Consider the following 14315-nt stretch of genomic DNA (forward strand, 5'->3'; position numbering starts at 1 on the left):
CAATTCATGTTGGGATGAGATGAGGCTGGGCTGTGTTTAATCACCCTCTATGGTTACTTGCTCCATCTCATCGTGCTCTGCCTGCTATCCATCCTCTTTGATTGTGAGCAGTGAGCATTTCAGAACACAGAGTAGTGAGAAGGTAACGCTAATTATGGCATCATCGCCGCTCACCATCTTGGTGGAGTCCTCAAAGTTTTGGATGATGGTACATATTCCTGACAACCATTGCCACTCCTGAAGTCTTATGTGTGGAGTCTGAACTGAATTCCGACAGCCTTGTTGATGCTGATATTCAACAACTGCCTTCTTCTGCTCACAAATCCTTCCCAACATCTGCAGCATAATCTGCAGAATAGAGTTCCAACGCTTAACACACCAGTCGGTGAGCCAGAAGCTACATATGCTGCTGAAGCACGGCAAGGGCGGCGGAAGTTGCAGCTGACTTTCTAAAATGGGCACACAGGCGGCATACTTTGACAAGCAGATCCAATAGCTCCGGGTAGCTTTTGAGAAACCGCTAAACCACGAGATAATGCTCATGGGCCAGGTTTGGTACATGTGTGAGCTTGCCTCGTCTCAGAGCCACCACCAGGTTCCGGACATTGTCACACATGACAATGCTTGGCTGTAGGTTCAGCAGTGTCAGACACAGATCTGCCTGCTCTTTCTGAGCTGTTCACAACTCTTCAGCATTGTGTGGTTTGTCACCTAAGCATATTATCTTCAGCAAAGCCTGTTGCCGCTTGGCAGAGGCAGTGCTGCAGTGCTTCCATCTTGAGACTGATGTGGTCATTTCAGAGATGGAGGATGAAGAGGAGGAGGAGGTGCAGGACCTGTTAACTTTGGTTGCAACCCTGATTGACCTACAGCCTGCAATATCTGTGTTGGGAGGACTTGTTCCATCCCAAGGTCCAACTTGGTCCTGGCTTGTACTATGTGTTTCATCAGTGAGATTTACAGTCCCTGCCCACAAGCACTTGTCTGTGTGTCCATGGTTAGGTGGACTTTCCCATTAACTGCATTGTTAAGGGCACAGGTAACGTTATGAGATATGTGCTTGTGTAATGCTGGGCCAACACACCAAAAGAAATAGTGGCTGCTGGAGACCGAGTACCTAGGGATGGAAACCACCATCAGGTTGTGGAACGCTTCCATCTTCACAAGCTTAAAAGGCAACAGTTTGAGAGCAGGCAGTCACAAAATGAGGGAATTTAGTAATGTGCCTGTGGGGTGTTGACTGCGTATTTGCGCTTGTATTCCAAGGACTGCGATATGGACAACTTAACGCTGTGCTGGGACAAGGATGTGGACGTGCTTGATCATGGTGCTAGGTGAGTATATGCACTGACAGGTGCAGGGCAGAAAGCATCTTTGCATGTACCATGGACAGAGGATTGGCTTGCACACCCAACAGCGGAAGAAGCAGTGGTGTCACCAACAGACACTGTTCATGGGCTCTGGGCTTTGGCCCACAAAGTCATGTGCTTTTCTGCCATGTGCCTGATCATGCTGGTGGTGGTCAGGCTGGTAGTTTTGCTGGCCCTACTGATGCTGGCCTGGTAGGTGGTGCAAATGGCCTTTTTGGGGTTATCGTCAGAGTCTTTAAAAACAACCTAAGACCTAACTCTTGAACTGGCAACTTCCTTCATGTTGGTGTTACGGGGAATGGTTGCCTGCCTTCTGTCTGCGGCCAGCACAGTGCTTCTTACTGCCTGTTGGGGTGCTTCACCTCCCTCCCCCTGTGTGCTGCTGTCCTCATGCTGCATATCCTCCTGCCAGGTTGGGTCAGTTACTATATCATCCACCACCTCGACTTCCACATCTGCACCCTTGTCAAACTCCTGTTTTTCTGGCAGTTGTGTCTCATCATCGTACACCTCTTGTGACACTTTCCCATCGTTGTCTTCATGCGACCATGGTTACTCAAATATTTGGGCATCGCTACATGCGATCTCCTCTTGCCTCAGTTCAAGTGGACCGGGCAAGAGGCCCAAATCTCAAAAGGAAAAAAAAAAGTGTACAGCTTTTCGGAGTGTCCAAGTGTTGGATCAGTTGTCTCTGGGAACTCAGCATGGTGGAAGAAGGAGGATTATCGTGAGGAATATGCGGTCCAGACTTACGGCTACTGAAAATTGACAATGTGAAAGAAAGGTGGTGGTGGTGGCAAAGTAACTGGAAGCATTATCGCTATCCAACCAACAATATTTTGACACTACTCTGGGTTCAGTAGTGGTGTGCTGCAGTCCCCTAGTAATTGGGACATTAAGGTTGGGTGAAAAGATGTGGGTGTTTGTTGTGGCACAATTTCAGCTTGCCCATGGCCTCGGCCACTGCATGCATCAGCACCATCACGATCATGTCCAGTTCCCATCCTTTGCCACATGCCGTACTTATTTTAAATAGAAGACAATATTTTCAACGTTCACTACAAATGGCTGAATTTGGAGCAAACTTAACTGTGATCCATATGACGGACAAACCACAGTTTTAAATAGCTGGCCTGTAGGTAACTATTTTTTACCAGCAAACTGGTGTCAATAACTTCACTTACACACTGCAACACAATTTAAATGGAGGAAAGAAATGGCAGAATTTTGAGGGCAATTATTTGTGATCCATGTGACGGACAATTAAAAGTTTTAAATAGATGAACTTTTAGCATTCAAATACAAAAAGTTTTTGGCTGTATTCTGCAGTGCCAACAAGCAAATGGAGCAGAATACAGGCTGGATATTTCTGCTTTCTAGTAAATGTCTGGGGACAACTGAACGCTGCGCTGGGACAAATGAAGTGAAAGCAGTTGTTAACTGTTGTGTGTGTGCAACTGCTGCTTGTAGGCATTAAGCATCAGAGCCTGCTTCATGCTCAGTAGATTGGAAAGGCCATAACAAAGAGGAAGGAGCCGTTGTTTTACCCTTAGACACAGATTTGGTACCCAGGCGTTCCACCCACCTACTGAGGTACTTGGCAGCCATGTGCTTTTCATTCTGGTGGTGCTCAGTTTGGCAGTGTTCTTGCCTCTTCTTAGTTTGGTTTGGCAGATGCTGAAAATTACAGTTGTTTTATCTGAAGGGCTTTCAGAAAAAACTGCCATACAGGGGAAAAATGCACCCTTGGCCTGTTATCTAGCCGAGTAGATGGGATCTGTGGAACAGTTGACCGAGTTCTACCTCTGTGCAAACCATTGCCTCTTCTTGACTGGTTTCTTGCTATGGATCCATCCATCTCTGCACTGCTGTGCTCGCTAGGCATTCCACCATGCCAGGTTGAATCAGTGGCCTCATCATAAACCACATTGGCTTCCAATTCCTCAATCTGATCCTCCTTCTGAGCTGCGATTTGATGCTGACCTGATGGCAACCGTGCATCATGATTATCCTCCACATCTTCAGACATGAATTGACCTTACCCAACGTGGCTTTCTCGTGGCCGTTAGTGCTCAATTATTTGGGCATCACTGCTCTCCACCTCCTGATGACCCACTTTAATGGTGCATGGTGAGATGCCTGACAAATTACAGAGGAACGTAAACAGTTCCTCAGAGTGGCCAGCATTGGGGTCATTTTTCTCCTGGGACTCTTGATGGTAGGAGAAATAAAGACCAGGTTGAGGATTCAAAGGTCCAGCCTCTTTGCTACTGAGACTGGACCATGTGGAAGACTTTGCGGTGCTTCTTGTCAACACACTGGAGCCTTTGCCTGTTATCCAACCCACACCATCTTCGCACTTGACAGGGTTAGTTAATAGTGTAGCGTGCTGACCAAATTTTAACAGGAACATAAAATGAGATACAGTCACCTTCTGATGTGTCACACGAGCTTGGCGATCACCACCACATTCACGTCCCTTAACGTCACCCTTTCGTATCTCGATTGCGTTATGCTTATGAAACCAAAAAATACTGGATTTATTTTTCCCAACTACCTATAAAAGTCTTATGTACAAATTCACTGTATCTAGCAATGTGTTTCTATTTTTTTAAAGATCATCTTGCTGGTAGGTAAAGATACGTTATTTTTTAAAACAATAAAAAAACTACATTTTTTTTCAATCAACTTGCTATTACCCTGCTAATGCTGAATAATGAGGAATTTTGCCCTTGCAAAATTGTCAGGTCCAATTATCTCTACCTGTATTGCACCAGTCGCACCACAGCTGTTAGATAAAGATATGCTATTTTTTAGAACAATAAAAAACTAAGATTTTTTTCAGTCGGCTTGTAATAACATTGCAAATGCAGAGTAATGAAGATTATTGTCCCTGCTTAATTGTTACTTATGATTATCTCTACCCGTATTGTGCCAGTCGCACAACTATTAGACAAATATTAGATATGTTAAGTGGAAAATAGCAGAGAACTGCCGCATGTGCTTCCAAGGATGAGAACACCCAGTTACCTGCCTTTCACCCACCCCCTTTCCCTCCTTCCCTCCCTGCTATTAAATCTCTCACTACTAAATCCCCAGCTAACAAACAAAAAAAGTAATCTTGCTAGTCTTTAGCTCTTAAAAGAGCTTTTTAAAATGAATAAATGCTCAGTATAAACTCCTATCAGGCTGTGTGCACACGTTGCTGATTTTTCGTGTTTTTTCTTTTTGCATTTTTCGCTATAAAAATATACAAAAACACAGCATACATTAAGCATCCCATCATTTAGAATGAATTCCGCAATTTTTGGTGCACATGATGCGTTTTTTTCCGCAAAAAAAAAACGCATCGCGGGAAAAAACGCAGCATGTTCATAAATTTTGCGGATTTTTTGCGGATTTCCCACTATATAATGCATTGGGAAATGTTCGTAAAAATCCGCAAAAAAACACACACCAAAAACGCACCAATAACACTGTAAAAACGCACAAAAAAATGCAAAAAAAGCCACATGCAGATTTCTTGCAGAAAATTTCAGGTTTTTCTCAGGAAATTTCTGCAAGAAATCCTGAACGTGTGCTCATAGCCTCACTCTCGCTACACTGCTTTTATTTTCACTATGCTTAAACTACGCTCTCTCTTTGCTGCAATGTGTGCAAGATGTCGCCGGTAGCCTTTAAATAGTCCCTATGACGCTGGAAGGCCAGCCAACACAGTGATAACACACCAAAGATAGCATCGGCATTACTTATTACTGTGATTGGCAAGCCAGCCCAGCATGTTCATTGGCTGCAATTAAATTGGCAACAACCAAACCACCCAGATTAGAATAGCAACTGGAAGCAGCACACTAGGGGTACGTGCACACGTTCAGGTTTTTTTGCAGTTTTTTCGCGTTTTTTCGCGATGAAAATCGCTATAAAAACTCATTAAAAATGCATGCATTATGCACCCTATCATTCAGAATTCATTCTGCAATTTTTGTGCACATGATGCGTTTTTTTCCGCAAAAAAAAAACGCATCGCGGTAAAAAAAAAGCAGCATGTTCATTAATTTTGCATTTTTTTGCATTTTACTCGCTATTCTATGCATTTGGAAAAAAACGGAAAAAAAAATGCAACAAAAACGCGCAAAAAAAACCCCAAAAATCGCATCAAAAACGCGAAAAAAAAAACCGCATGTGGATTTCTGGCAGAAATGTCTGGTTTTTGTCAGGAAAATTTCTGCCAGAAATCCTTACGTGTGCACATAACCTAAAAATTAGTGTAAAAATTGTTTTTAATGGTCCATTACGGGGACGTTTCAGTACGGGAATGTGAACAAGCTGGAGAAAGGTTCACATTTCTGAACAAAAATGTTGCATTAATGAGCCATTAAAAAACACTTTATACACCAATTTTTGGTGTGCTGCTTCCAGTCCCTTTTTTATCTATCACATCTATCTATCTATCTATCTATCTATCTATCTATCTATCTATCTATCTATCTATCTATCTATCTATCATTTATTATATATTATCTATTTATTATCTATCTATATTTCTATTATCTATCTATCTATCTATCATTTATTATATATTATCTATTTATTATCTATCTATCTTTCTATTATCTATCTATCTATCTATCTATCTATCATTTATTATATATTATCTATTTATTATCTATCTATCTTTCTATTATCTATCTATCTATCTATCTATCTATCTATCTATCTATCTATCTATCTATCTATCTATCTATCATTTATTATATACAGTGGGGCAAAAAAGTATTTAGTCGGTCAGCAATAGTGCAAGTTCCACCACTTAAAAAGATGAGAGGCGTCTGTAATTTACATCATAGGTAGACCTCAACTATGGGAGACAAACTGAGAAAAAAAAATCCAGAAAATCACATTGTCTGTTTTTTTAACATTTTATTTGCATATTATGGTGGAAAATAAGTATTTGGTCAGAAACAAACAATCAAGATTTCTGGCTCTCACAGACCTGTAACTTCTTCTTTAAGAGTCTCCTCTTTCCTCCACTCATTACCTGTAGTAATGGCACCTGTTTAAACTTGTTTTCAGTATAAAAAGACACCCGTGCACACCCTCAAACAGTCTGACTCCAAACTCCACTATGGTGAAGACCAAAGAGCTGTCAAAGGACACCAGAAACAAAATTGTAGCCCTGCACCAGGCTGGGAAGACTGAATCTGCAATAGCCAACCAGCTTGGAGTGAAGAAATCAACAGTGGGAGCAATAATTAGAAAATGGAAGACATACAAGACCACTGATAATCTCCCTCGATCTGGGGCTCCACGCAAAATCCCACCCCGTGGGGTCAGAATGATCACAAGAACGGTGAGCAAAAATCCCAGAACCATGCGGGGGGACCTAGTGAATGAACTGCAGAGAGCTGGGACCAATGTAACAAGGCCTACCATAAGTAACACACTACGCCACCATGGACTCAGATCCTGCAGTGCCAGACGTGTCCCACTGCTTAAGCCAGTACATGTCCGGGCCCGTCTGAAGTTTGCTAGAAAGCATTTGGATGATCCAGAGGAGTTTTGGGAGAATGTCCTATGGTCTGATGAAACCAAACTGGAACTGTTTGGTAGAAACACAACTTGTCGTGTTTGGAGGAAAAAGAATACTGAGTTGCATCCATCAAACACCATACCTACTGTAAAGCATGGTGGTGGAAACATCATGCTTTGGGGCTGTTTCTCTGCAAAGGTGCCAGGACGACTGATCCGGGTACATGAAAGAATGAATGGGGCCATGTATCGTGAGATTTTGAGTGCAAACCTCCTTCCATCAGCAAGGGCATTGAAGATGAAACGTGGCTGGGCCTTTCAACATGACAATGATCCAAAGCACACCGCCAGGGCAACGAAGGAGTGGCTTCGTAAGAAGCATTTCAAGATCCTGGAGTGGCCTAGCCAGTCTCCAGATCTCAACCCTATAGAAAACCTTTGGAGGGAGTTGAAAGTCCGTGTTGCCAAGCGAAAAGCCAAAAACATCACTGCTCTAGAGGAGATCTGCATGGAGGAATGGGCCAACATACCAACAACAGTGTGTGGCAACCTTGTGAAGACTTACAGAAAACGTTTGACCTCTGTCATTGCCAACAAAGGATATATTACAAAGTATTGAGATGAAATTTTGTTTCTGACCAAATACTTATTTTCCACCATAATATGCAAATAAATTGTTAAGAAATCAGACAATGTGATTTTCTGGATTTTTTTTTCTCAGTTTGTCTCCCATAGTTGAGGTCTACCTATGATGTAAATTACAGACGCCTCTCATCTTTTTAAGTGGTGGAACTTGCACTATTGCTGACTGACTAAATACTTTTTTGCCCCACTGTATTATCTATTTATTATCTATCTATCTTTCTATTATCTATCTATCTATCTATCATTTATTATATATTATCTATTTATTATCTATCTATCTTTCTATTATCTATCTATCTATCTATCATTTATTATATATTATCTATTTATTATCTATCTATCTTTCTATTATCTATCTATCTATCTATCTATCTATCATTTATTATATATTATCTATTTATTATCTATCTATCTTTCTATTATCTATCTATCTATCTATCATTTATTATATATTATCTATTTATTATCTATCTATCTTTCTATTATCTATCTATCTATATATTATCTATCTATCTATCATTTATTATATATTATCTATTTATTATCTATCTATCTATCTATCTATCTATCTATCTTTCTATTATCTATCTATCTATCTATCTATCATTTATTATATATTATCTATTTATTATCTATCTATCTTTCTATTATCTATCTAGTATGTATTATCTATTACACTAGGCAACAACATTTCAAAAAATGTCTGTTTCAGAAATCAAATTAGCCATTTCTTAAAGATTTTGAAGTGCTGAATTCAAATATGAAAACTGTTAATAAGATTATGAAATGCCTGAAGAAGATTTTCCACCAGCTTTATATAGTTTCTGACTTGGTGTTTCCAAGGAAATGTGTTGCCACTAATTGGAATGCTACCCATGCAGCCTTTTCCTTGCCAAGCAGTAAACGGTGAAACTCTTCATCTTGCAGAAGCTCATGAATCCGAGGACTAATGAAGACTCCTTCCTTTATCTTTGCTTCACTCAACCTTGGAAATTTACAAATGAGATACCTGAATGCCTCTGCATTTTGTCCATTGCCTTTACAAAGTTCTCCATGAGACCCAACTTGATTTGCAATGGAGGTAACAGAATTTTCTGTGGTTCGACAAGTGCTGGATGCATCGTCCACTTCTTTTTCTTAGAAATTCCTTACCCAATTAGAGGCACTGTGCAGAAGTAACAATTGGTAGCATGGTCAGTTGGCTCTCTCCATACCATCGGAAATTGCAAAAGGCGTTGATTGTGTTTTCCCAGTGAGATGTGATGAACATCGACTACAGCATGTATGTGGAGCCAAAATCTTGTCCTGATTTCCTATTTTGCAGCCAAAACACAGGTTGCAAGCTTTCTTAACCATATGAGTCAAGTTTTGCTTTTGTGACTCAAAAGTCACCTCACCACTGATATAGCAGAAATGATCTGCTTTATTAACGCAAGTCTCAGTAAGTCTTATCTCAGTAAATTAGAATAATTATTAAAAAAAAACCTGCAAAGGCTTCCAAAGCATTTTAAAAGGTCCCTTATTCTTTTTAAGTAGACTCCGCAATCATGGCGAAACCCGCTGACATGACAGATGTCCAGAAGGCAGTATTTGACACACTCCACAAGGAGGGTAAGCCACAAAAGGTCATTGGTAAAGAAGCCGGCTGTTCACAGAGTGCTGTATCCAAGTATATTACTGGAAAGTTGAGTGGAAGGAAAAAGTGTCATCGAAAAAGGTGCACAAACAAGCGGGATAACAGCAGCCTTGACAGGATTGTTAAGAAAAGGCTATTCAAGAAATTGGAGGAGAATCACAAGGAGACAACTGCTGCTGGAGCCACCACACACAGACGTATCCAGGAAAAGAGCTACAAGTGTTGCATTCCTTGTGTCAGGCCGCTCATGACCAATAGACAATTCCTAAAGCATCTTACCTGAGCCAAGGAGAAAAAGAACTGGACTGTTGTCAGTGGTCCAAGATCTTGTTTTCTGGTGAAAGTAAATTTTGATAATCAAGGTCCCAGAGTCAGGAGGAAGAATGGAGAGGCCACAATCCAAGCTGCTGGAGGTCTAGTTTGAAGTTTTCACAATCAGTGATGGTTTGGGGAGCCATGTCATCTGCTGGTGTAGGTCCACTGTGTTTTATCAAGACTAAAGTCAGCACAGCCGTCTACCAAGAAAATTTTAGAGTACTTCATGTTTCCCTTTGCCGATAAGTCATTTGAAGATGGAAATTTAATTTTCCAGGAGGACTTGGCACCTGTCCACACTGCCAAAAGTACCAAAACCTGGCTTAAAATCAGCAGCATCACAGAGCTTGATTGGCCAGCAAATTTGCCTGACCTTAACCCCATAGACAATCTATGTGGTATTGTCAAGAGGAAAATGTGAGACACCAGATCCAACCTGGGCTTCCATAACACTTCAGCAGTGCCACAGACTGATCACCATTGTAAGAAAACACAGACACCCAGAAAAAAGTCCTTTAATTGAAAGAATGACACAGACTCCTTTAATAATCTTAATTAAACCATACATAGGACCTCACCCATTCCTCCGATGCCCTCGTCATCTGCAAAAGACTTAAAGAAACAAACAACAATATGTTAGGGCTGGTGGAACGCACCAAACAATATAAAGAAGGGTATAAGGTGCGTTCGCAGCCTGGGGTCCACTGTGCAGAGATGACACCTGCTGCTTGGTAATGATGGACAGTATATGGCGGCATAACATGAACATACGCGGGTTAACTTCATTCGGTATGTAGAAGGTGCACCCTGTTGCATCACAGGGCTGCAATACTGCAGAGTGAACTCTGTTGTTTTGGTCACAGGACCCTGACCCAAGGACACAGGTTTAGAGTTCCTCCAGACCCATTAGTGTTCGGCTCTGCAACTGCGGTGCCAGTGAGAAACTAAAGAAAATATTTAATGCTGTACATGCGCACAGCACCGCTCTGGGGAATGCTACTAACCACCCTAAGCTGGGGCCATGAAAGTGCACTATTTGCACACGGTGCCGCTCAGACGGGTGCTGCTACAGACGCTGTACTGTCGTGCATCATGCTGGATGGCAGAATCTGGCGCTAGTTAGCTCCAATCTCCCACACTCAGACAACAATGCTAAGGAAGGGGATCAATTAGGATCTTTCATCAGATTGCATACACACATCCACACATACACAATTTTAGATTTATACTAGCGCATAGGCGAGTGGCCATGCAAACCTTTTATAGCAACGTCCTTCCGGGACTTTCCCAGTGGTCCAATCAGGGCTGCATCAAGACCAGAGCATATGACCCCTGATCTCCAATGAGAGGTCATCCCATGTGCATGCTCAGCTGACAAAAAACAGGAATTAGTCCCGGGATAATCTGATCGCCTTTGATTAATACTGGTTACAATAGCTGAACCTGAGACGGCAGCAGTAACCAGACGGTCAGCATCAGCTTGAGCAAGAACCTGGGACCAATTTTCCTGGTGAGGATGGATATGGTTTGAGGACATGGTTCGAGATTCCCCTGTGCAGCGGCGGGAACTTGACACCTAGCACAATATTTCTCACCTTTCCGTAAGGATGCTGCTAATCAATTTGTACCATGATGTGTTCAGCTCTGCTACATCTAAATGGCAGGCTGCATGGTTACATGATGTGACCATGCAGCCTGTCATCCAGCAGACACACTGAGCACTGTGTGCTCAGTGTCTCTCTGTGAACTCCCATTTCCTATCTAACGACACTGCGAGTGTGAGAAAGTTCTACTGCTCGTGATGCCATCTGACAGGTCCTGCGATTTTACAGCCAATGAACTCACTTCACCTTTCTGACGTCAGCACTTACGCTGTGGGAAAATTTCCAATGCCTCTCACGCTGACATCACATGGGTGAAGTGAGTTAATTTGCCATGAACTCACAAGAGATGGAAATTTAACTGTCCAGCAGGACTTGGCACCAATCAGCGCTGCAATAAGTACCAATATGTGGCTTAAAAAAACAGTATCACTGTCCTTGATTTTCAGCAAACTTCCTGGCCATAACCCCAAAGAGAATCTATGTGGTATTGTCAAGAGGAAGAAGAGAGACACCAGACGCAACAATGCAGATAATCTGAAGGATCCTATCAAACCAGCCTGGGACTCCGTAACACCTCAGCAGTGCCACAGGTTGATCGCCTCCATGCCACAATGCATTGATGCAGTAATTGATGCAAACGTTCCCTGTCCAAGTATCGAGTGCATTTACTGAACATACATTTCAGTAGGCCAACATTTCATATTTTAAAATCATTTTGCAAACTGGTGTTATAAAGTATTCTAATTTACTGAGATAATAACTTTTGGGTTTTCATTGGCTGTAAGCCATAATCATCAACATTTACAGAAATAAACAATTGAAATAGATCACTGTGTTTGTAATGACTCTATTATATACGAGCTTCACTTTTTGTGCTGAAGAACTGAAATAAATTCACTTTTTGATGATATTCTAATTTTGTGAGAAGCTCCTGTCTCTATTTATTATCTATCTAGTACTAATTATCTATTATCTATCAATCTATCTTATTGATAATACGTAATGTTCTATTAAAAATGCCCTATATCATGAGCTTAGCACGTGTTTCCTGTATGGCTTTCCGAATGTCTCTATTTCTTAGACTATATATAATGGGGTTAACCAAAGGAGTAAACACAGTATATAGCAGAGATAGGATCTTGCTCACGGTCAGTGATCGGCCTTTTGTTGGGACTATATAAATAGTGAACATGGTCCAATAATATAAGGAGACCACAATGAGGTGGGAGCTACAGGTGGAGAAGGCTTTCTGTCTACCGGTGCTGGACGAGATCTTTAACACTGCTAACACAATATAAGTATAAGATATTACAATGATTGTGGATGGGACAAATACAATTAAAATAGACAAAAGATACATTTCCAAGTGAATAATGAAGACATCAGAGCAGGCAAGTTCAAGTAAGGGGACAAGGTCACAGAATAAATGGTCAATGATATTTGCTCCACAAAAATTGAGTTTTGCGGTTTGTATTATAAAAGAAAAGAAAATCCAAACAGCCAACAGGTAACAGATAATATCCCACAATGTCTATCTGTCATGATGTTGGAGTAACGTAGAGGATTACAGATGGCCACATATCGGTCATAAGACATCATAGCGAGAAGAAAACATTCAGATGATTCAGAGGCGCCTAAAAAATATAACTGAGTGATGCATTCAATAAGACTAATGCTCCCCCCATTATTCAGTAGAATGTGGAGCAAGTAGGGGACAATATCGGTGATGACCAAAATGTCACTGACGGACAGTTGTGAGATGAAGAAGTACATTGGAGTGTGGAGGTTCCTGCTGGTGGACACCAGGGTGATGATTAGGAGGTTCCCACATATTGTCCCACAGTAAATCACCAAGAAAAGAAAGAACAGTGAAATTCTGAAACCTTGGCTGCCTTGAAATCCTAAAATAAAAAACTCAGTGACCGCTGTCAAATTGCTTTCCTGCATTTCAGAATGAACAAGCTACGAAACGATGCAATTTTTAAGGTGAGAAATATGAAAACAAAAACATTTATTATACAATGTTGTGTATATTGGTTAGAAAAATACCAAAGTAACTGTGAAAGGTCAAGAATATGAACAATCAGAGCAGAATTATATGTGAAGTGTGAAGCTTCATACAATTTTCAATCAGAAAACGAAAAGACATTTACTTATTTTTTCAAGTCCCAGAAGTAAAAGAATCTTCCGCCGCCGTCAGTCTGGATGATATCTGGAGATTTCCTGCTAATACTTACAGCAGATATTTATCATTATTCATCAGGAAATCTAGTGCAGAATCTGTGAATATTAGTTCTCTTGTGTAGAAATGTCCCAGAGGAAAAAGTGATCATCACCGTCACGTTATGTGGTCGTCACACAAGATTAATATGAACCACAATGGTTTTATGGCCGGATATTTATATAGTAATAAACGGCAAGGTGCCAGGTGACGTGAGTCTTGGGAGATTTTTTTGCCTCTGTCTCATGAGTTCTCTTTATTTTATTCTTTCCAAATACAAATATAAAATTATAATTAACAGCTTGTTTGTAAGAAAATACAAATCAAATGTGTTATACAGTTTATCATAAATAACATTTAAGTGTAACTTTATTGAAAAGAGTTGAGGGGGCACGTGTCGGAAGTTCTGTGAGCTTTACAGAGGTTTTTTTATTCTTCAATTTAACTGTGTCTGTTGTGTTTTTCGCTATTCATAATCTTCAATTCTGCAATTACCAATAATTAGGGTTGAGCGAAACGGATCGGTCATTTTCATAAGTCGCCGACTTTTGGCAAAGTCGGGTTTCATGAAACCCGACCCGACCCCTGTGCGGGGTCGGCCACGCGGTCAGCGACCTTCGCGTCAAAGTCGCGTTTTAATGACGCGTTCAGCGCCATTTCTCAGCCAATGAAGGTGGACGCAGAGTGTGGGCAGCGTGATGACATAGGTCCTTGTCCCCACCATCTTACAGAAGGGCATTGCAGTGATTGGCTTGCTGTCTGCGGCGTCACAGGGGCTATAAAGAGGCGTTCCCGCTGACCTCCATCTTACTGCTGCTGATCTGAGCATAGGGAGAGGTTGCTGCCGCATCGTCAGAAGCAGGGATAGCGTTAGGCAGGGTCCATTAACCCCCAAACCGCTTGTGCTGTAGCGATTTGCACTGTCCAACACCACCTTTTGTTTGCAGGGACAGTGGAGGCTACATTTTTTTTCCCTCAGCGCTGTAGCTCATTGG

At 41.3% G+C, this 14315-nt stretch overlaps 1 pseudogene; it reads right to left on the reverse strand.

Annotated features, from left to right (window-relative positions):
• Positions 1-12120: 12120 nt before the first annotated feature.
• LOC138674821 (olfactory receptor 11L1-like) lies at positions 12121-13046 on the reverse strand (annotated as a pseudogene).
• Between the last annotated feature and the right edge of the window lie 1269 nt (positions 13047-14315).

The sequence above is a fragment of the Ranitomeya imitator genome, chromosome 4 (assembly GCF_032444005.1).
Source record: "Ranitomeya imitator isolate aRanImi1 chromosome 4, aRanImi1.pri, whole genome shotgun sequence".
Classification (NCBI taxonomy): domain Eukaryota; kingdom Metazoa; phylum Chordata; class Amphibia; order Anura; family Dendrobatidae; genus Ranitomeya; species Ranitomeya imitator.